This window comes from Tribolium madens, unplaced genomic scaffold, assembly GCF_015345945.1.
Source record: "Tribolium madens isolate multiple individuals breed KSU strain unplaced genomic scaffold, Tmad_KSU_1.1 Scaffold_96;HRSCAF=242;Tcas5.2_LG5, whole genome shotgun sequence".
NCBI lineage: Eukaryota > Metazoa > Arthropoda > Insecta > Coleoptera > Tenebrionidae > Tribolium > Tribolium madens.
In genome coordinates, this window is record NW_025401068.1 from 10,260,411 (window position 1) to 10,284,206 (window position 23,796).

The 23,796-nt window shown below is 32.9% G+C and overlaps 1 protein-coding gene across 1 annotated transcript in view; it reads left to right on the plus strand.

Moving 5' to 3' along the window:
- The window catches only part of LOC123013245 (neuroligin-4, X-linked-like), a 105,393-nt gene that overhangs the window by 2,945 nt on the left and 78,652 nt on the right, over positions 1–23,796 (plus strand). The window contains exon 2 of the mRNA XM_044411668.1: positions 21,526–21,557. The gene's annotated coding sequence lies outside the window, so the exon portion shown is untranslated. The remainder of the gene's footprint in view (positions 1–21,525; positions 21,558–23,796) is intronic.

Genomic DNA, 23,796 nt, shown 5'->3' on the forward strand with positions numbered 1-23,796 from the left:
CTAAACATTTTTATTTAATTTAAAAGTATTACAATTATCAAAAAATAAAGTTTCTAGCAGAACTAAAATATTTCAAATAATTTAGCGGTTTTTTTCCTGGTTAAATAAATAATTTTGATTCGTTTTCAATTACAATTACAAAACTAATAGAAAACTTAGGGCCGATTTACAGAACGTGTTAATCCCAATTAAATTTTAATTCGCGATTAACTTGGCGTTTGTCGATGCAATATAAATGACAACTCAATTCGAATTAGTTTAATTCTGAAGTAAATTTTAATTTCGTTTTCTGCTCAAATAATTAAACCACTCGCGGTAAACGCACACGTCGAATTAAACCCTCTTCTCGCAAATAAACAATGATTTAATTTATTTGTTGTTTTACATAAAATCAAGTTCAAAATATTGAAATTAAATATCGTACAAAAATTATGTTAATTAATTTTATCTTGAAAAAATAGTTAAAAAAATTATTAAGGTAATAATGTTTTGTTTTAGATTTTATATTTTATTTTGATATTTTATATTATTTTATATTTTTTTAAGAAATGGTTTGTTAAATTTTTTTCAACATTTTCATTTAATTAATTTGATGTTTGTCAATTCAAAATAAATGCCAACTTAATTCGAATTAGTTTAATTCTGAATTAAATTTACATTTCGCTTTCTGTAAACCGTGTCCTAATGGAATTTATCTTGAAACCACGTCAAGTTTGCAATGCGATAATTTACGACCCTGTCTGCTCTCTCCGAAGGGTCGGCATCCACAGCAGGAGCTGGTTTATTGTGGCGTCATTTTCACTTTGTTCGACTGTACAGTTCTGGAATTAAAATTTCGGGCAGTATTTTTCTGTTACTTTATAAAGTTCACTATAAACTACCATTTAGTGTCATCATGACTGACATTTGACAATTCAACTTTTCTGTCAGTGACGGTATTTTTGAAATCAAAATGACATAAACATGACAAGAGTAAAAAATGAGGTTATTAATGTAAAGGTTGCTTTAGATTTATAAACATGACAAGAGTAAAAAATGAGGTTATTAATGTAAAGGTTGCTTTAGATTTTACATTATGAAAATGACAATACTGCCCGAAATTTTAATTCCGTAACTGTACCAAATCTATCCATGGGTAGATAACGTTTTATAAGCTGAATTTAACATAACCATGGTTTGGTTCGCGTATTGCTATTACATGGTAAGTAACGCACCTCCACTCACCCTTGAAGCCACAGCCACCCCAAGTTGAAAATTTTAAATGGCACTACCCTACTTGTGATACATCGTTAGAAAGCCTACAACAAGCGCTTTATACAACAGCCTATTTGGTAAAGCAAATTAATTTCCAATTATTCAAAAACGAAAACTTTAAATTTTTATTTTGTCATTTTGATTCCCTCTTGTAACCACCAAAATGGTTTTGAGGGATTCTCAATAACTCAATAACTTAGAAATATCGCCAATTGCAACTTTTAAAATTGACACACTGTATAGGTGCAATATAATACTGTCAAAATGTGCTACTTGGTAAGTTTTGTTTCTCGAAGGACCCCAACTTTTAATTTTCTTTCGCAAACTAGTTAGCCGAATACAGGTTTTTATTTTAGCTGATTTATAGGGTGAGAAAACAAGGGGCGATAATTTCCGTCCATTTAAATTACTTTTATCAACCGACGGGAAGAACAATAGTGGCGCTCCGGCGACTTCTTTTAAATTTCTATTTAGTTTCAATTCTCCGAGGAGAGTAAAAGCGAGAATTTTATTTATTTCAGACCAGATTTGCGCCAAGAGAATTTATTTCATTACAATTACAATTTTGTGGAATATTTTCCCGGCGCATCCACCATTTTGCCTTTTGCTAGTAAATTAAAAGCGCGTAATTTTATTGTTTCCGAGTGGTTCAAACTCGGCTGCGCAATCCATTTGATCCAACTGTTGGCAATAGTCAGCAGTTGTGTACAATTAATAATAATTATAATAATTATGCAAATAATAAATTAGGAGTCGCGCTCGCAATTTGCAGATCCAACTTGTTAATTACGTAAACAGATTATAATCGATGAATGCAGAACCGTCGGTTGGCGAAAAATCGAGCAAATTTCCGTGTTGATACCACTTATCCGTATTAGCATCCATTAAGTCTGAATGTAAACACGCTAAGATCGTCGATATTACATGACATAATCGTGTCAAGTCTCAGAAAGTCACAATCTCAAGTTTCTCATTGCGTTTTAATTTACATCGCAGATTTTTCTCTCGGTGTGTTTTATACATTGCAATAAAATTGAAATATTGCACACCAAGTAATTGGTTTTCGGTTTATTGTGTGCGTGAGAATTGCTTATTTCCATAAATTATCCCAAAAGAACAAATATCTTCGTAAAGATGGCTGATTGATGGCGCGTTTTGGCCCATTTTAATTAATAATTCATAAAATGTTGGCAACAATGCGAAATAAAATAAACGCGCGCTCCACGTCCAATTCTGATCAAGCTTTACGGCGGGCTGGAGGCTTTTTCCTCGTCGAACACAATGGGCCGACATGTCGTGAACATTTTATCGCTGCGGTAGGCATTTATCGGAGTCGTTTAAATGTATTTAACTCGGATGGAATTTTTCGATTTTTCAATTTGGGCCAAAGTGACCACTGGAGAGAGGAATGCGCGGCCGCAATTCCTTGAATAATCAACAAAAAACGGAATTTTAATTTGATTCAAACAAAATTTGTAGTTTTTTGAAAAACTTTTTGGTTCAAAATATACAGGGTTCTTTATTGAGCTCCCGTGTTTTGTAGCTCAGTTACTATTACTTAAGTTGGAATTTTGTATTGTCTAGACTTTATTTATACAAACTAAATCCCACATTAAAGTACTGGCACTTTTAACGACAATATTTTTATCTAAAGTTTTTATTTAAAGTTAAGATATCAGGAACATGGATTATATGTTTAAAAAATTCTATCTGTCAAAAAATTTTGACATTTATTTTTTACATTTGACATTTTTTTATGTCTGTTTCATGATATCGATGATCTTGTATATTTTTTTACAATTATTTACTAAAGGTACAAGAATTTTGCCAATAAAAGCCTCAAATAATTTTCAACAGAGTTACAATTTAGGATACAGCTTCCTTCCTTCCTCTTCTAGAGCTTATTCCATATCTGGTGGCGAACTGACAGTGACAGAAAAGACACTTGGAGTGTGCCCACTTGGTTAAGATAAAAAAATACATGGGTGTACTTTTTTCTCTAAAAATTTTGAAGACAAGGATTGTTAGGAATATCATTTCTGAAAATTCTTTTCATGCGTTAACCATTTAATAATTTGTTCATCATTCTTCATCTTATGTACGGGTACCTACTTATTATATTTTTTTAAAGAATAACAGTGGTTTTGAAATATTATTTCATACGGCGCCTATGAACAATATTCTTTTTAATAGTAAACATATGTTTAGTGTCAAAATTCAGTCATTTTTGAAGACGTCAGTTCGCCACCAGATTTGGAACAAGCTATAACAGCCTGTAACAAAAAAACTTGGAAAATTATTTTTTCAACAGAAATAAATAGAGTCAAAGTGCAAAATTTAAACTCCCATAACTTTTTAAAAAATTTTCCATACATTTTTATACTTAGATAAAACAATTTTTTTTTTCCATATTTCTGGTACGTATATCTTACTTTACATAGAGCATTTTTCTCTGGGACGCGAGTTCTGGCTCACCTGTACAATTGGTTCCTGCACCATGAAAATTTTTCAAGATGGCGGCATTTTTGGTTATACCAGAAGTATAGGTGTCAACTTCGTTATTTTAAAAAGTCCGTTCAAAGATTAGGATTGATAAATACGATTCAAAAATTTCTTAGTTTTAAACATTAATAAAAAATACAAATAGTGCCCCCTTGTTAGGTATGTACTTAATAATAGTCTAACAGTCTTGTTCATCAAGTCTGATTGGTCCAAATTACTACAGAGTGTGCACAATTTACTTTCAAACGTTTTAAACTTAAAAGCTTTTTATGTTTTTTTTTAATTTTAAATAAAAACTTTTGTAAAAAGTTAACATTTTCTCTATTTAAACATTTGGAGTTACAAATATTTACCAAAGCTTCGTTATGTCACTTTTTTTAACAAATAAAAATCGAAAAAAACAACAGCTTGTCATTTAAAAATATATCATTATAACGTCACATTTTCTTGAGACATTGTGTATAATAAAAATGTTTTTCGACAATACATATAAATTCTACAAAATATCAAAAGTCCCGACGACGAGAGCTTGGTTTAAGATTTCTTTAATTGTTAGATGTCCTATAAAACCCCTTTTAGAGTAACAAACAAAGAGTTCGTATTTGTTGTTAAACAAATTAAGCCTGTTGTGCGGCGTTGGTGTTCTAATTTGTTTTCCGGCGGGTCTACCGTAAACACGTCTAAATTAAATCCGCAAATTTATTTAATACACTAGCCTGTCTCATAAATCTTTTGATTTGAAAATTTCACAATTTAATGATTATCCGATGAGCCTCTGCCCCCGATGAGGCATTCAAGTCATGAATTTGCACCCGGCATAAATCTGCATTTCTGTAAAGCGTCCCGTTTGCCGTCTCGGATGCAAGCAAACGTTATTAGCGAATGCAAAGTACAAAGATACGGTTCGCTTTCCAACGTAACGATCATCTAACATGACTTATATTAGTTGAAAGCGTACAAAACCTTCATATTATTACTTTCTGCGAGACCACATTGCCTCAGTTTATTACGCGCGATATTTCCACAATGTCGCTGCCTCAATTTAGGTCACTCGAGACAAAAATATCAGATAAAGAGTCGTGTATCGAAATCCCGCAAGGATGGAGTAATTACGGGAAAAATGAGAAAATATAATGAAGAGTTGTTGACACTCAGATAACGAAAAATGCTCTGTATTTGTTACTAGAACTTTGTTCTCTAGTAATTAATTAAATTCGGATCCGAGGAAATTTAATACCCGACTTTTTTAATAATAAACTTATAAAGGCGAGTTGTCTGCAAAACAAAAAATGAAAAGTAGCTTGTTACTAGCTGCCAAATTAATTTCAATCATCTAGACTTTAATACATCTATTTCCTTTTGTAAAATGAGATTAGACAGTGGATAATTTTTAATGTAATGTGCCAATTCTTCGTCAACGAAGTCACAATAAAATCGCTTTTAGTGCTCTTTCGTGAATCCGTCTGTCATTTTACGACGCAATACATTAAAAATGTCAACCCTTTCGTTCGAAAAGAGCGCATTTTGAATGTCAGAGATCCTTCGGTGATCCCCCGGAGTAGGAAAAACGTCATCAAAATTACATTAACTCACACTCGTCACTGATAAATGACGCAAAAAATTGATTCGGTTCTAATTGCATCACTGCGGTTTTTAAACGAATCGAAATTTGCGAGTCTATTATTAAAACGCGAACTAACGAAATTGATTTAGCTGTAATGAAATTATAATGATGGATCGGCACTCCTCTTTGAGCGATATTGATCGGTGGCGGAAAAGAAGACTCGAAGGGTGATTATGGGACTACCAATTACCAGGATGTGTGCACAGGAGTGTGCAGACTCCCATGTAAATAAGTGGCGAATTTGGGGTTGATTGGAAATTCGATTTGTGTACTTTAAGTGGCGATGGTCGACGGAATGGAAACGTCTTGGCCCTGGAGACGACCCGGAACGACAAAAACGACATTCTGAGACCCGAACCGGAGCGAATTTAACCAAAAAGCTCAAGAAAGTGCGCAGCCTTCTCCGCAAAATGTACTATTTAAGCTCGAAATTATTTTCGAATAATGTTTGAAAATACAAAATTTTCAAAACTAAAAATGATTGTTTGGGTGTTTATATTTAGTGTAATAGCAATTTTTTATGAAAAATTGCTCTTGGCTACGAAATAGTTATTCATATTTAAAAATGTTTTATTTATTTACTAAAATTACATGTTGCGGTTGTGTGCAAAATTAAAATTAAAGGTAAATATTTTGAAAGTTAAGTTTTGCTCATTTGACTGACAAATTTCTAATTAAAGAAAAAACATACAGCTTTTTATGAAACTAGGTTTGAAAGAGAGATAAAATTAATGTTGTGAAAGAATTTTAATAAAGTGTGCCCTAGTTTTTACCAATTTTTAAGAAATATGCCTTTTTGCATAAACTTGTTATTAATTTGAATGTTTTTAGAAACTAAACATTCTAATTTATTTATGACAATTTTAATTTAAAATGGCTATAGGTTTGGAAAAAAAGTTAAGTATGTTATTAGGAGTTAAAGTAATAGTTTATATGTCTGAAAGCGAAACATTTATTTTGTCGAACGTAGTAAGCAAATAATTCAGCTGAGCCACATAAAATCACTTTTACTCTAAATAACATATATCATTTTATCTGCAAACGTATTTAGATTAAGAGTTAACAGCAACACTATAATCAGCACGTAAATGAATAAAATAATAAGGGGCTTTGCAAATAATGATCTCATAAAAACGCTTATAAACAAACATCACACTTCAGTATCGGAATTTGTGTTGAGATTTAAAAAAACTAGTGGATGACTGGTGCAGTTAGTAGTGCAAAATGTCGAAGCTGTGATTTACAATGTACCTCTCAGAAATGCACAAAAACAGAATTTTTCCTCCATGCTTAAAAGCTTGTGACATTTAGTCATAAAAATAGTCACTTTTGTGACGCACAAAGCACAAAAAATGCAACATAAAAGAAGTTTAGCAGTATTCCTTATTATTGCTGACATTCAAAAGACGTAAATATTAGAAAAAAATTATATCCAGGTCATAAAAACAGTGGCAGCGCAGCGTCATGAAAATTTTTCAGTCTTCACCGTTTTTGTTCAATATTGAAAACATTCTCTATTCTATATATTTTTATTTGTTTTTAAAGCTACTATAATCGCAAAAGCGATTATTATCTGCAGGATAAAAATTGTTATTATAAAATTCAAGAATGATTATTTCTTCAGGAATAAAAAATTCAAAAATTTATTTTTTTCGCAAACTCACCAATTTGGCAAAATATCATTTCTTGGCACTAAAAATGTAAAAACATTTTCTATAGAAGTTGGAAATTCATTTGCAGGAATTGATATCCAAATATACAGGATTTTCCATTTTTATTGATACAAATTTAACCAGGTGATAGAATATTCAATTTTAAGATAAAACTTTCCTATAAACAAATATCGAAAAAATTTATATAAGGGAGCCACATCCCCTGAAAGGGGTGCATTTTTTAATAGATTTTTTCCAATATTTCAGAAACCGTCGTGGATAAAATTACAAAATTTGGTACAACTGATAACCTTTATACACCCAAATGAATTCAAAGATAAAATATCGAAATTTTTACTCAGGGGCGTCCTAAACTGGGGGGTTTAGGCTAAAAAGTACCCTAACTATTTTGGCGGTTGGTTTTTGCTAATTTCAGCTACAAAATTCTAAATTTCATAGTTTTTCACAAAAAAGAGATCTCTTGCGTTTTTTCGATAAAACTTACTGTTTTTGAGTAAAATCAGTTTACAATTTGTCTTACAGACCATAAAGAGGATAAAAATTAAAAATTAAATTTGTGTCACCATTTAAGAAACCCGTGATTAAAAATTTCGACAACTGATCTTTAAATTCGTTCAGGTGTTTAAAACTAATCAGCTGTACCAACTCTTGTAATTTTCTCTATTCTGCAATAGTGGGAAAACCCCATTAAAAACGCATCTCTTTCAGGGGGTGTAGCTCGCTTACGTAACATTTTTTGATCCATGTTCATAGGAAACTTTTGTCTTAGAATTTGATCTCTGGATTTTTTTTGTTAAACTGGGTGGAGTGATTGGCGCGACTCGCTTTTCCTTTTTGCTTGAAACTGTTGATTTGAGTATTTGAAACTTTTTCGTGAGTTTCGTATTTAGTGAGATAGTCTTGATTATCCGTATTCTAATGCATCAATCCCGGAGCACTCCAGTCCCTGAAATAACCTAAACGCAATCCATTAAAAAGCGCCATTCATTCGTCGCGGCTTTAAAAGCCCGTCGATTCCCATGAATTCGCGTAATTGTTATAGTAGCGAAGAGAAAAAGAGAGTATCGGTGATGAATGGCGTCCGCAAAGTTTCTACATATCGGGGTCAGATAAAGAAGCGGCATGAATGTTAAAAACCGGTCTCTCACCATTGTGAAAAAGTCTGATTGATGGTCTCGCTCGCAAACCGTATTTTGTTTTTCAATTTGGCCTGCTTACGCAAAATGTGTGTTTTACTATCGTTTAATAACGTTTTGGCGAAAAGAGTCGATAAATCCGCGCCGTTTCAGAGGTATAAAACTTTAATTTCTCTCCGGACATAAATTGTTTAAGCTGGACTTGGTATCAAAGTTTCGAAATTCATTTCAGTTACTATCATTTGGCACGGCAAAATATCGTGATAAATATCTATTAGAATTATGTATCAGATTGCTCTGTTCCCACATTTTCTTATTAGACCTGCGACCCTACCGTTTTAGTCTCATGCATTTTTCATATTTCTTAGCGAGAAAATATCGCAGCATAAAGTTATCCCGCCGGCAAAAAGAAGTACGAATTTTTTCGACGTTGCCTTTGAACTGCAGATTGGTTTTCTTTTTGTGGTCCGTTTGGTGGCCATTAGGTCGGGGCAAAAATCGACCAACCCCATCATGCAAAATTATTATTTGCAGCAAAATAAATTTCTCTAGTCGAAAGTTTGGACGATTCGTGCAAACATTGCACATTTGGGAACGATTGCGGACGCGCCAAAAACTTTATAATCTGTGCGACGTCATCGAACTGAATTTATACGAAATTCAATTTGTTTAGGGGGTATAAATACGCAATGGAGGATTCCGAACACGCAACCCCATCTAATTATTCAAGTATCGTACCGCGACCGATGACATCACCGGAGAAATCCGGAAAACATACCCACAATGGGTGGTTTGCATGCCGAGAGGCTAATAATAGTGCAAAAAAGAGAAATGTTCAGAAATCACGTCTCGCTCCCAATCTCGTTTTTAATTTGAATAGATAAAAGCGGAATAATTCCTCCGACTTCATCATCTCGCATTTATCATTTCTCTTCTCACGTGGGATTTGCTCGCTGTCAATCCTGCCGATTAAAATTGTTTATTTCTCGAAGATGTCTCTTTGTGTTGGATTCGATCTGCATTTGTTGCGCAGTCGCCGGAATTTCCGGTGTCCGAATTTTCGCTTAATTCGACGCTCGTTTTTCATTTCGCCATTGTTTCACTTCCGGATAAGATAAGGACGTCGAGGGTTTTTCTACCCGATTCTAATTGGAGTTTACGACTTCTTTCCATCTCGGACCACCTAACAATCTTGCGCCGTGATTAAATTTTGATTGGATAATTTTTAACGCACTGTCTCGGACAGACTCTGGGAAATTACAAAAGTAATCACAAAGAATTGTAAAAGATTAATACAGGAGACGGCTCCGGCGCCGATTAAACGTCACTAGTGACCTTGAAAACCGCTTAATTCAGACAAATGTGCGCAAATAAAAATTAGCCTTTTGTTTTTAAAACTGAAGTTAATAAACGTAATTTCATCAAACAATTGTGGAGATTTTATTCGAGGCAGTGGAATGTTAACGAGGCAGGTCCGGGTATAATTTTAGTTTGTGGTAATTATGTGAGCACAACGCTGAATTTAATTCAAATACTTGTTCAAAGCTCGATTGAGATAAATGGATGTTTTGTTCAATCTCACTTGTAATTAATATTGAAAGGTTTACTAAATTTCTAGTAACGAGATAAATTGCAAACTTCTTGTTTCTTTCGACTCAAATAATTGATTTGTCAATTATACGCAGTTTGCCTTAATTGAACATAATTGAAACGCATTTTACCTTAAAATAGCAACTGAAATTCATTTTCTAAGTTTCAGTCGAGCATCCTTTTCATTTTCAACAGACGGTAGTAATTAAACACGCTCCAAATTGAAATATAATAATATGAATCTCTCTCCAAGGACTCGATATCTCATCCCGTCTTGATTTTTGAACTGAAAAATATTAAGTTTCCGGAAAAATATACACATCAATTAGATTAAAATGCAACTTCATAAAAGACTTTTGATGTCAAAATGCATAAAGTTTGAGGTTTAATAAAGCTGCGTCTAGGGTCGTAACGTGAAGTTTTTAAAATATGTTTGATATTCAAAGCTATGTTTGATATTGGTATCTATTCTGAAAGAGCATCAAAAAATTGACCGGCACACCTGCATGCATGAGCAAACACTCGTCGGATTCCAAGTAAGTTTTATGGAATTTGCATAGAAATTGATATAGTGTGTCGACACTCAAAGAGTGTTTCAGTAAACTGACGTTTATAGAATTTCGAAAAAAGTTTCAATTTTTCAACCAAATTGTGAGTTTTGTTTGAATATGTTGAAATAAGTTGTGTCTTGTGAAAAATATCAGACGTCGCAATCGCGAATTATGTCTTGCTAATACAGGATGAAATTGTCCCTGAAGAGCCAGCATATAGTTAGGAAAGTCGTCAGATTGCATCCTCCGCCATTCTTCCTCCTCATAAATTTAAATTCAAATAATATGCCAGTCCGTCATTTATTTCTCTTCTCTTTGTGACAAAGGACGTAGCTAAGCCGCACGATTCTCCTCCCTCTGGTACAATTCCGAGGATGCAAATGTAAACTTTCAACTTTTACAACATCCTAAATATAAATAAGAGAAATGTATTAAGGAAGGTAAATATGTCAGAAACAAGAAGAAAATAAATCAAGCGCATTGTGCACAGCAACGCTTCCGCTGCACCGGTTTTTATGTCCAATTACATTGCGACTTTAGTGATAAGATATAATCGATATCGCGGACTTGAGCCAAAAAAATCCTTCAATCGGTTAACGAGCTGAATAATTGGATAAACCGCCATGTTTTTCGTCGTTGAGATATCAAATTTTAGTCAGAAATTTGGTTAATTACGAGTTTGGTGACTTGTTTGTGTTGATTTTAGATGGCGAAATTGATTGAAAGCGGCACGCTATTGAATTAAAACCCGGAAACTAGCGATCGGGCCCGCCCCGGAGTTAAGCGGATGAAGAAAGTTCCGGCTAGTTGCGTGCGAAAGAAGTTGTGATGTTTGACTTAACGCCCATTTCATAAACTTTCAGCAACAGTTTGCACAAAAAACCACCAAGTTTGCAAATCGCACACAAAAATACACCCCAACTTACTGAACACTGATAAAATAGATTTCAGAAAATAAAAAACTTTTAAAAAAATTTTACAAAATGTCTGAAAGTAAATAGACATAATACCAAATTATGTATTTTGACCTCTTGTCCAAAATTTAGCTGTTTGGGCGGCAATGAATGTCCATGAATTTAGATTGCAGCTGAAATTTTAATGAAGTGGTTGTTTAAAAACGTCTATAACGATCTGATTAAACTATTTCATACGATGCATGGAAAATAAACGTCCAATATTTACATAAAACGGAATAAATTGAACCAGAATAGCAGAATCGACAATTAAAATTAATTCGCAATGCTAATGCGCTGGCAACTAAATCCGACTTTTTCCTAATTCAATTTTTTGCGATGAAAGTATTGTAGATATCTAAATACCCGCCCACTATTTTGTGTGTTTTTTTAATGTTTTTATGTTTTTTAATGGATTGATATTTAAAAAAATATTTTTTTTTGTAGAATTCAAAAACAAATTTCCAAAATTTTTATTCTTGATATAACATCGCATTTTTATAGTAATGTATTATTTATCAATTAGTTTTTTTTTTAAAATAAATAGTTTAAGCAAAAAACGTCTGTTCCATACTTTTTATTCACCTGGTATAATTATAGGTGTATTTCACGACAAGATTGACAGCGTATGAATAATTGGAACAAAATAAACTGCAAATAATTTGTTACATAATTTTTATTAATATTATTTGTAAAAGAAACAAAAAATTGAATTAAAGAATTAGCCATAACTGTTAGTACATGTGTTATTTGATTTTTTACTTTTACTGACAATTTAGTCTTATTATTTTACGTCATCTTTAAAATCCGCATCGGTCTTGAGTTGACTCAAGTCAGTCTTGAATTGACATAATGTAAGTTCCATTTTTGTAAAAACGTCAATTAAGCTGATCCCTTTTCTTCAGTTACTTGAGCTTCGTTATGATAATCTGTAATAGTAGCGATGTAACACTCAAACATATTGGCCGAATTTTACCAAATCTGCGCTAACATGCGGTTAAATGGTAACGTCGAGTTACCACAAAAATAGTTCATGCTGGATAACATAAGACAAACATACTAAGACTTTTTTAGGCTGAAATAACACTCACTTAGAGTGAGTTTAAAAAAACTTTTCTAAATAACTTTAAGTCAATAATGCTAAAAACTGAACGCCAAAATTGTAGCCTGAAGAAGATACAATAAAGGTATCGAAACGTCGAGATGAATTTAATGGTTTTATTTCCTTTGTCCTCTATACCATTTTCCACGAAATCTAGCAAATAATCAAAATAGCCTTTTGACTGAATACTGTTGTTTTTAAATGAAAAACTGGTGTAAATCAACGTATTTCATCAAAACTATTGCAATTTGAGCTATTTTTTAGCAATTTAACTAGGTACAGCTACGTCAAAAATAGCAATTTTAACTGTATATAGTAATAAACTCAATTTAAAAAGCGCTCAATAAAAAAAATTGTATAAAAAACAAGTGTTACAACCTTTTTGTTGTGTCACTCGTGAATTTCTAGGTAACACTTGTTTTTTTTTAATAAACTATTATCGAACACCGCATAGGCAGAATTATGTAACCTGTTTATAGGAGTAATAAGTATTGAAAAAAAAGCTTACCGAGTTTAGAAGACAAACAAATTAATCTGAAAAATGGCAATGACATAATAGTACGCGTGCGCGAATTCCTGCATCATTACTAAGGCTCGGATTATATGCAAAATGCATATTTGTTATTAAAAGGTATATCAATAAAATTATAAGTTTTCTATGCATATCTAATGTTTTTGTTAAAATAAGCTAAATAAAAAATGCATATTTTGCATATTTTGGCAACTTGGTGCATATTTTAGGAAATATTGCATATTTGTGCATATTTTCTTCAATAACTAATTTCCGATTAAAAATTTCAGTTCAAGTTAAAAATTGGACAGTTTAAGAAAAATAATCCGATTACAAAATATTTTAAAGAGAAAACAACCGGTAATTACTAAGCCAAACTCAAAAAATAGTACCCTGCTGAGTGTTTCCTTTTTAAATTCGTTTTATACTGGGTGAATATAAAGTATTAAACCAAGCGTTTTTTTTAAATCAAATTGTTTACAAAAAATAATAATTAGTATAAATTAAAGTAATATAAAAAAATGTTTTTTTTAAGAACAAAATTTTGTTTTGTTTTTGAGTTATTCTATTTTTGTTGTCTAAATTGAGATACACATATGTAAAAAAATAATTTAATATAAAGTAGATAGTCGTAATCCCTTAGATCATGACCTTCACGAGAAAAATGTTTTTTTAGTGGGTTGCCATTTAAAAAAATAAATATTTTTGTAGAACTCAAAAACAAAATAATAAAAATTTTGAAAAATTCAATTTTTGATAAAACATTACATTTCTATAGAACTTTATAATTTATCACTTAGTTTTTCAAAAAATAAATACTCTAAGCAAAAAACGTGATGTGATCTGTAAAGTACAGATTTCTTAGAAAGGGTTAATTACTAGGTTATTAAAATGGCTTGTCTCACGCCAAACCAATTTATTTATTCTTTCATTTGTCCTGTGCAGTTCAAGATGACGAAAATACAAAGTTTAGTGTATTCGAGGATAATAATTTATCCCAACTTTGATTTTTTATTGTTAAAAATAATGCATATCGATGTTTATTTGGCATATATTGGAGCATATTTTTTAATATTTTGTGCATATTTTTGTGAAAATACGTGCATATATATGCGCATATTTTACGAATTTTTCGTGCATATAATCCGAGCTTTAATCATTACCAACCCTTGGTTATTTTTACGATATCTCCCAGAAAAGGGTGATGCTGGTGGCCTATAGAGAATTCAATAACTTACGAGTATTTCATAGTCTAGTCAATGAACGCTTAAAAATGGGTTGGATTTTTTAAATGGGAATTATAGTGACTAAACCATTCCTGAAAAACTGTTTTTGTATTAAAAAAAATTCTAATATGATATTTCTTATTACTAGAAAATACTATTTCTAGAAAAATACACAGTGGAGAATTTAGCTATTACTTATTTGTTTGTATCCATCTATATCAACAATTTTTGCAAAATGTATTTAGTTTTAACCGGTTGACTACACCTACGAATAGGTACAAAAAGGACATTTATCAATAATTTCTTTATTATGTAATGAAATTTATTTTCTTTACTACCCTAACAAAAAGTAAGTTTTTCCACTCTAGTTTAAAAAAAGCTAAAAATTGGATGGATGGATAAATGGATTGAATGGATCATAGAAAAAATTATATGTATTACACTAGAGAGAAGTGCATTTTCCTTCCTGCTTGTAATACAAATAACTATTATTGATTTTTAATTTATAGTAATCAATTTTGCTTTCAAATTTTCTAAAACAATTGTTGTTTTTATGTAATTATTGTCCAATTGACTTAACACTATTTTGAAGTTTTTTAATAGTTTTCTCTCAATTTTCGGTAACAAAGTATTTTACTCTAATTAAGGTTTATTAACATTTTTATTTTTATTCAAATTAATATTTAAATAAAATTGAGCAAATGTGGATGCAGAAAGCCTCTAAATTTTAACTTTTTTTAATAGAAAAGTAGATATTTTTTGTATTACATATCTACTAACAAAAAATTTTTTTCGCGGAAATTCGGCGAATGCGCGTCACATGCTAGGTGAGTGAGATATCCTTTGGATAGTCGTCGGCATCAATCTTAAGACCTCTCGCTGCTCAACGCGTTCTCTGGCATTTTTTCCTCGTTAGATTTGTGGCGGCCATTACCAACAATATTTTTTTCTCAAGGATTCGTTCTATCCATCAATGGCTAGATAGTCTTATGCACCGGTGCGAATTTATGGGCGTGAGACGCGCCAAATGGTCCGTTTACAAGTTGTTTTTGCGCCTACGAGCGTATGTTGCATCCAGGATGAACGAAGAGGATAGAACATGAGACGAATAGCGCGGAACGAATGTCGTTATGCGAAAACTTCCAAACTATTCGATTCCGGTGTTTTCCGGGACGTTCGATTGACTTGATATTCGCTCTCGAGTTTTTAGTTACCGCAGACGATTTTCCAATATGTTTTTTCAGCAAGAGGAAGAGAACACACATAAGGGAACACGCGTACAAATTTAAGACTATTATATCTCCATTTTCTGTCTCTTATACACGTGACCGTCGAGGGGCTTTGCAGTTATCGTTTGTGACAGACAATGATTCAGTCTAAATTAGGTGTACTCGATTTAATTAACTCGACATGTCTGTTTAGCATTAGAGAGCGTTATCAACGCAATAACTACAGTATAATGGCAAAGTCTGTGAAGTAATTATAATGCACACAATGCTCGCAGAGTGACAGTTCTATTGGTCTGTCCGATTCGCGAATAAATCAGATTACTTGGATTGGCTCCCACAAGACTCAATTGCAGCAGTTGGTGTCGTGGTTCGGAACGTGACACAGGATTTCAAAGGACTAGTTGCGTAATTGCACTCCTCAAACGAGAATATTTATCCAAATTTTTGTATTCGAGTTCTCCTAACAAGCTGTTCCAGATCGACAGTTAATTCAGCCTCCTGGCCATCAAAGAAAATAAATTCTCGTTTGCGCCACCAAAACGTATAAAAAGGCCATCCCCGAGGCGGATTATTCGCCGAAGTAAAACAATATTTTCGAAATTTTGTTTTGGCACGACTGTTTCTAACAATATTGCTAAAAATTATTCGAGCGGTAACAATGATTTTTCAAGGTCGGAATCTTGAATATTTTAATTAAAATGTTTCCGACATGACGGGTAAGTTTGAAAGACAGGAGAAAGTCTTATTAAAGGAAAATTGTCAAGAGCGACGAAAGATTTGAAGGATTCTAAAAAGATTTTTTTGAATGATTGATAAGGAAAAAGTGGGACAAAAAACTAAATTATTTTGTGCTCGCATCGGGATAGTTCAATACGAAAGACGAGAAAGTGCAATAAACGTCTTCTATTGCAGGATTTATTACCACTGTAACCATTTGTCAGACTTTTATAACTACAAATTAAGACACGAAGGCTTACTTATTCCAACAAAATTGCTCACTATCTAGCAAAATAATTATTCTGACAAATTTATCGAATTTTCGTATTATTGAAATAGCAAAGCTTTAATATGAACTATATATTAATTTGTTTTTAATTGGTTTTGTATTTAATATAATCAATTTTAGGAGTTATAAATATTTTAGCGGTTGTTATAGAAATTGCTAAAAATAGGTTTGCAGTAAAACTGATCATTTTATAATTTATAATCTTTTTAATTTATTTTTCTATTTTGTTTATTTTGGAGCTATTGATCACGTTTTACGACACTTATCCCGGCGCATCCACCATTTTGGATCTTGACCTAATCTCGTCTCACAAAAAACATGATTGATGCACTTTCCTGTTTACCATGCACTTGTTCATTATTTTAAGATTATTTTATTTAAACTAACTGCAATTGGAAAGCTCAATAACTCTAAGCTTTCTTAGTAGCAAATGGTTGACAGAATTATGTTGCGGTTATATAACCGCAAAATACAAACCTAACCATGGTTATGTTAGATTCAGATTATATAACGTTTATCTAATTACGGTTAGATTTGGCGTACTTAGTTATATAACAGATATCTAACTGTTATCTATGTTATGCAATATGACAGATGTTAAATTCAGTTTATATATCGGTTATCTAACTATGGTTATGTTTGGAGTATATAGCAATGGTTTTATAACGGATATATGATAATAGTTATATATCGGTTATCTAACTATGGTTATGTTTGGCGTATATAGCAACTGTTTTATAACGGAAATATGTACAATGGTTATATTTGTTATGGAATATGATGCCTAAAGAAAATTATATAATCGGAAAATTACTTTGCCTATATAAAGGTGAGGTAACTAAATATAACCACAATGTAAGCGAGATATTAGGGCGGTTATATAACCGAAATCTAACCCGGCGTGTATACTCGTTATGCAACATTTCCTTTTGCACCTAACCCTGGTTATACAACAGTGAGCTAACAAAGGCGTCATATTTTTAATCCAGCAGTTATATTGTATTTTTTATATAACCGTTATATAACTGTGCTATTGAGTAGATTGAGGCCAAATCGGATTTGCATCAAGCCTCTGAAAAACTGAAGTAAGAGCAGGAAGCGCTTTTAATTGAACATAAAATTAATAAAGACGCCTCGGATTGATGAAATCATAAAATTAAAATGTAAGCAAAGTTTAATAAAGGTTTATGTCGGCGCATCGGCTAAATTGCAGTTTTGTCTGATGCGGCAAAAAATCGGTTCGAGTTAGTGGAGCTTTTACTCGAGCGTTTTTTGCCACTTGGGATAATTAAGTCGAATTGGAAGTTTTCTGAATGTTTTAAAAAAATGATGTAAAGTTTGAACAAGGAGTCGATCCTTTCGCGTGACTTTTTGGCACGTTTCCTGTCTCATTAATACCTCGGCGCACACAAGGTGAAAAATCTAATCTAAATCCTGGTACAGGTTGTACACGAAATCGGCTTTGTTTTAAACAATGTTGGGACTAATTCTGTGGAGACCACGTTGCAGATGTAAAAAGCCAAACTGCACTCGGAATAATAATAGGATTACGAGAAAGCATTTTGATATTACTAAATAGTTTTGAGGGGACGATTGTTCGGAGTTGCGGTTGCATTTCCATAAAACTGTAATAATTGTAGGCGAGTTGCGACGATCTGTCATGATTTATTGTTGTAAAACAGCGCGTTTGCGTCTACTGCAATTCTGAAATCTCATCCCCATGTTAAAATTCAAACAGGGATTGTAGACTAGAGCGCAAAAAATCTCCTGCCGACTTAGCACAAATATTGGATTAATCACCTCCATAAAAATACCTCGAGCATCTCTAATGATTAAAAAACGCACCGCACATCCGTGTAAATTCCTCCTAAACAAATTTAATCAAAACGTGTCGCGAAATTTAAACTCCCAATTAAAATTGAATAAAATAACGCAAGGGCGGTTTTGACCACCAAAATTTTTATTTCCGAGATGCACTCATAAAAAACGTCCGGTTGTAAATAAAGGTCATTAAATGTAAATTATGACCGACAAGTTCTCCCCCGTTTCTTACGTCTGTTGTTCTAATTAACTTTATTTCACCTACGCGTTTAAATTTAATTAGGATTGTTATGAGCGGCGTCGGGGCGTCGTTTCGCTTTCCCCGCCCGAATTATTTTCTATTAATTGCGTTATTAATTCGGGACGTATGCACTGCAGGCGGCTTAATTAAGCGGCTAATATTTCGATAAGGACGAGCAAAAAATATCCATGTTCTGAGCTTGCAGATTAGGCTACAAAAGTGCACTTTCAGGAAAATGTAAATTGTGCACCGAAAATGAAAGAATAGGAAAGCATATATTCAAAGTTTTATATTTGTTCTCGAAGACTTAACTTTATTTTATCAGCTTATGTATGAGTATAAAATTTCAGTTTTCACGATTTCAATGCGCTTATAGACTATGCGGTTTTACTAAAAGTTTCAAATATCTACTTAATAAACTCGTCATAATTTCATTTCTAGTATTATTTCTGAAAATTATGTTACTTTATAAACGTTCCTGTGTGAACAATATTTGTATTTGTTATCAGTTTTACAGTGAAATTTTAGTGAGGACTTTTGGGCACCTGATTTCAGTGAATTTCCTTCATCCTTTTTATAAGTTTATCGATGTGTAATCTTTTTATATCCTTTGCACAATCTCCCTCTTTATCATCTTCATTTGCGGCACTTGTAGTAGCTATCACCCAGAAAATTGCCTCGACACGTTTCGGGAAAATTCCCGCGCTTAAAGATTGAAATAAAAGCAAAATCTCGTGCAAATATCCCAAAAAACGTATGTGAATAACGTGCGATATTTCGCCAGGCTCCGTTTTCTCCACCATCCGAATAATAAAACTAGATAAAATAAGATTACAAAGAAGTGTAAATCCCACCGTCGTCGGGAAAACAATAATAAAAAAATCAGCTCGCGATGCAAACTGAACATCGTTAAAAAAGCGTAAAAAGGGCGATGCAGAGAGCACATCACGATGCTAAGGAGTGCAATTTCCATCCGTGTGATTTACATTTTCGACGAATCCCCGCGATATGATCGACGCCATGACGGTCTCAAGGGCCTGATGGCAAAAACAGGCCGATAATCACCTCCCCGTTTGCGATTCGATTTCGAAACCGTTATATCTAATGACCTCGATTGACGGTCTCGTAAAATACAACGTTTTAAATTTATCGCGATCACAATTACCTATAGCTGCTGGTTTATTCAATACGGCCATTAGACGTGGAAATTTATTTGGGGTGGTAAGTGGGAAATGCGTCTTGCACGTCGACAAACCAAATTATTTTGACCGTTTTTCTGTTAAATGTCAAATATTTATTAATTCGGTTTTAAAGGGAAAACAAGACATTTCGTTGAAAATAAAATTTTATTTTATTGAGACTGTTAGGAAAATCGAACATAAACGGTAAATTGTTTACACAATATTTATTACATAATAGTCAAGCACTAACATAATAAAACAGTTTGAAAATATGCTACTGTTCCAATACTTTTGAATTTATTAAAGTAAATACGACTGAACTGCGACAAGAGATAAAAATAAATGGATGAACATTGCGTTGAATTTTTGCGGGTTATGAAGGGGAAGCGTGTAATTGCCCAAGAGACAAATAGAATTGAACAAGCTCATGCAAGGCTACAAAAATAATAAGAAATAAAAGTGAAAAGATAATCGATGAATAATTTTTAATACAGAAATAAAATATTATAGCTAAAAAATTACATAGTAACTTTTATTGCGTTAGTTGAATGTGTTGTGTTTCTTGTTTTTTAAATTCTGGCGCAGCAAAATTCAATTTGAACTGAAAGACTCTGTCAATATTTCTGAAATCAGCAAACCGAACAAATTTATTCCGCCAGATTTGGAATTATCTTGTCACTGAAAGTTCTAAAACCACTTCAATAATGTTTTACAAACTTTTTTACAATTTGTCTTTCTTTTTTATTTGTCAGGATACAACATCTTTTCAAATTTCTAATTAAATAGCTGAACAGAAAAAAGCAATTTTTTTAACTTTGAGCTCTTCTAACTCTTAAATAATTTAAAATCAGTTTAGATTTTTTTGTCTGCGAAGTGGTTTATACTTCAATGTTTTTTAAACTGTTTTACAGTTTTGTCTTTCTTTTTCATTTGTCAGAATGCAAAATTTATTCAAATTTCTAACTGAGATGTTGAATAGAAAATGGTAATTGTTTTTAAACTTTAATAAATTCATCTAACTTTTAAATAATTAAAAATCAGTTAACAATTTTTTGCATGTGATTTTATAATAATGTGTTGACTGTTTTATAGTTTGTCTATCTTTTCTATTGGTCAGGATGCAATTTTTTTTTAAATTTTTAATTGAGTTGCTGAATGAAAAACAATTTTTTTTTAAATCAATTATTAACAATTTTTTTTGTGCGATTTTATATTAAATTGGACAGAAGACTGAAGTTTGAATCTTATTGCAAGAGTTGTGTAAAATATGTTGTTGCTTAATCCAAAACTTTAATTTTTGCGATTGTTGCCGTTCTCCACACAGCTATTCAATTTAAACTAAGAATTTTTCTCAACTTTTTTGCAAGCTTTATTACTTCGCAACAATTTCCTGTGATATTAAAAACTCGGCATTTCTTGGTATTTTAATTTTGAATGGAATAGGATTTTTCAATCCTCACCTTTGATGTGCAAATGCATAATCCGGTGTCTTGCCGCTTAAACACTTTTGTGCTTTTCAGCACCTTCTGCTTATTTGAGTGTCTAATCAATAGAATCGGCTGTCTTTTGAAGCAGCTAAGCGTCAGATTACGCGTTTATCTGACTCTGAAATTGATCTTGAAATTTTTTCTTGGTTTTATTGCTTCTTTGTTCATTTCGCCTGAGTCTATGATAGAACTAGTTAAAACTCGGTCTCTTTGAAACAAAGCTTTGAACTCTTCAACCCTAGCGAGTTAACGTGTGAAACTTATCAATATATCAAAGAGGGTGCACGTGCGTCAACTTGTGTAATTTCGCTACATTTCCTCTTCTCCCAAAGTTCGCAATTGAATTCCTACAAGTAAAAATCAAATAAACGGCTTCCGTGTAATTATTTTCTTTATGAAAGTTGGCGACATTTCTCGAATGAATTTTTCCTGTTTCAGGTCCCCGCTCGGTGCCACCATGAGGCTTTGCGGTAAGTCTGGCTGTGTATTTGCAATAGACAATTTAAATTAATTAAAACAAGTGCAAGGGTTTTTGTCAAGTCTCTCGTTTAATTAAATTAGAAAAAATGAGACGTCTAAACGCAAAAACGCGTCTTTCAATTAGCCTAATTAGTGAAAATTATGAAAAAAATTAATCGATCGTCTGGAACTTCAAAACGACTCAAGAGCTAATTCACCCACTAATTACACTTGCCAGTGACGGCTTAACTGTTTCAATTACATAACGCGAGTGAATTATGCGTAAAACTTTGAGGCGATTTTTTACTTCCGGCGAGCTTTAGGCTTGTTTCACATATGCTAAGCCGGCGATTTGTATGAAAATTTTCACGCTTGTAAGTCGGCAGTTTATGAAAATTACTAAAGTTTTTACGTGTGACAGGAATTTACGGCGTGTGGGACGGTTTACGGTTCAATTTTTGATAAGGGTACCGTGGGAGTGTTAATTATGGGTAATGAAGCTTTTACAAGGGAATTTATAATCATCCGGGCAAATTTATGTGCAGGAATAGGAATTTAATCATGAGATAATGAAACGTAACACGAGATTTTTCCGATTTGTTTTATGAAGATGCTAAAGTTTGTGAAACTTGGCTCCGGTTTCCTATCGATTACCTGGTGTTTGTTTATATTAACTTGTCTATAAGCTAGGAGTGAAACTGGCCCATCTGGCGGTGGGATAATAGATTCGACATTAAAATCGATAATGGCACTTTGTGACCATCTGGCGGGCTGTAATTGACCGTAGACGCAAAAATACTGTTATTGGAAAAAGTCGAGTTGCGAGAAAGCTTCGTTCATTAGGTATTCAGAGGGCCGGATACGGCCCTGTCATAACTTAGCCTCTGGGTACGACAGTTACAGCACTTCCTAACATTCCGACTAACAATGCCCGGACTCGTCTCCTAGAGAATTCCGCCATTTCAGCGCCAAAACTACGATTATCTGCGTGAGTTCTCTAAATTCTGTGCAACTTAACACTTTATTCGGTCGGCGAATTGCACACTTTTTATCTAATTATCATAATTGGAAATTTCAACTCGACTACACTCGTCTTTTTGTTTCCATTTCTATGGGCACGCAAAACGAAATTAATAATTAATTTGAAAGCAATTCGGCCGAGGCCTGCAAACTAAATTAAACTCTGTGTGTATTTTTCTTGAGATGTTTTCGTCCCGGAGAATTTTAATTTCATTCCGGGGACGCGATTTTACGCCGGATTTGAGTTTATTCGATATAAGAATAATATCGAACAGCGAAAAATCCTTTGCTAAATTCGTGCAAAGTTTGTCAAAAAGTGGAAATAAATCCCGAATTAATTTGTTAAAAGCCTCTGGAAAATCTCACAAGATCTCGAAAAATTTGTCTCAAGCCTAGCTATTTATGAAGATTAACAATGTAATATATATGGCACATAATATTTTATAGCGGCGAGTATAAGTTGGTGGAATTTCTAGAATTTCGCCAAATTTATAGCTTAAAGTGTGTAAGTCAAGAATGTCTCGTCTTACCACACGATAAATTTGATCACGACTGTGCAAATTGGGCAAAAATTTTTTCCAAGCTCGAGTCGAATTTATCACGAGCGAATTTATTGACAAAATATGTAGTCGATGTAGCGGATAGAAAATCATTTGTCTGGCGAATGGTCTCATTTGTAGTTTGTCGCTAGTTTATGTATGCAATTATTCAGTCATGTTTTTTACATAAAAGCATAATTTCGATTCTACTTGTGGGGATAACGAGCGCCGGCTTCCATCTATTTTATTAAAAAAGCTTGTATGTTTATGCGACGTTCGAACTAAAACAACTCGTAAAATCCCCAACGACCACGAAAAAACACCAAGAGCGCATCTCGATTAATGCACCATCGCAGGGATAAATTAAACACTCCCATCTCGAGCCGGAAGTGATCGATAGACGCCTTCGCCACTATGGCAAAGGTACGGATTTGCAGGATACGCAAAATAAAATTCCCAATTTTGCGCTGAACATAAATCCAACCTTTAATTAATTGCAGAGTATAAAAGAGTTTACCTACACCGAAAAAATTTAATTTAATTTGTAATTTTTAAAGTTATTTTAATATGCAAGTTGAGTTTTGCAAATTTCTGTCCATTGAATCTAAACGCCGGAAATGTCCTTCGAACGCATTGAAGAGAAAAAGACACCTCGCTGACTTTACACCTGCAGTGTTTCCGGTCCAGAAAT